This window comes from Octopus bimaculoides, chromosome 4 (genome assembly GCF_001194135.2).
Source record: "Octopus bimaculoides isolate UCB-OBI-ISO-001 chromosome 4, ASM119413v2, whole genome shotgun sequence".
Classification (NCBI taxonomy): Eukaryota; Metazoa; Mollusca; class Cephalopoda; order Octopoda; family Octopodidae; genus Octopus; species Octopus bimaculoides.
In genome coordinates this window covers 3,062,743-3,063,621 of record NC_068984.1, presented here as the reverse complement: position 1 = coordinate 3,063,621, position 879 = coordinate 3,062,743, and the positions used below count along the sequence as shown (strand labels likewise).

At 46.0% G+C, this 879-nt stretch overlaps 1 protein-coding gene across 4 annotated transcripts in view; it reads right to left on the bottom strand.

The window, feature by feature from the left end:
- LOC106870014 (serine-rich adhesin for platelets) overlaps nt 1–879 on the bottom strand; it is a 462,526-nt gene that overhangs the window by 144,682 nt on the left and 316,965 nt on the right. Inside the window, exon 1 of one of the 4 annotated variants that reach the window (XM_014916002.2) lies at nt 481–623. The exons of the other annotated variants lie outside the window; for them this stretch is intronic. The gene's annotated coding sequence lies outside the window, so the exon portion shown is untranslated. Of the gene's footprint in view, nt 1–480; nt 624–879 lie in introns of those variants that run through there. 4 annotated transcript variants of the gene reach the window in all.

Below are 879 nucleotides of genomic sequence, written 5' to 3'. Positions count from 1 at the left end.
GCGGCGGCGGTGGTGGGGATAGTGGCGACGTGTGGTTTCGGCGTTGATCTCTTCCTGACAATCCAACGTTTTACAAGAATACGATTGTCGATCGATGTTCGATGTGATTCTGCAAAACGCATTGGTGGCGAAAGCGATGGCACGAAGTAAGAATCGAAACCCGACCCTCGTTTTCTTTCGCCAACTAAATAATAACAAGGATTCCTCATGAAATCATGAGCATACACACACATGTACATTAAGGAAGGTGGAAAGGCAGTTGTGGCGTTCATGCCTTTCCAAGCCGTATCATCTGCATTAATGAAATCAAACGACGAAGTGGTTTCCAGTGATAAACAAAATCTGAGTTATGGATTAGTTTTGCCTGACAGAGTGGGATTGTTATTTTTTTTTTACTGACCGGCTTTCAACAGGCGAACAAAAACACAACATTAATAAGAATTAAATGAATATAATTAATGTAAATATATTCTGTCTTACCTGAAACGGGGTAACTTGGGGCCCCATGAGGGGACGAGGGCCCGTTTATAACAATAATAACAAAAAAGTTCGGCTAACTTTTCGTAGAAGCAACTCACACACTCCTGGTAGCATTACCCTGCAGACTGTGAATGGCGAACTACTCACTCACACACACACACATACATACGTCCATTCGCACACATACAGAGTCAGCACTCCCAACCCCCTCTCCCCCATCGTACACTCATATAGACATAAACGGGAGAGTGCGGTGGGGGAGGGAGGGGGCGGAGAAAGGTAGAGAACTAATCGTGAAGTGGAGCCACAGGGTGGCGGTGGTGGTGGTGGTGGTGGTGGCGGCGGCGGTGGTGGTGAAGGAGAGCAGAAAGACAAAGCATAGATGAGTAAGTATATTTT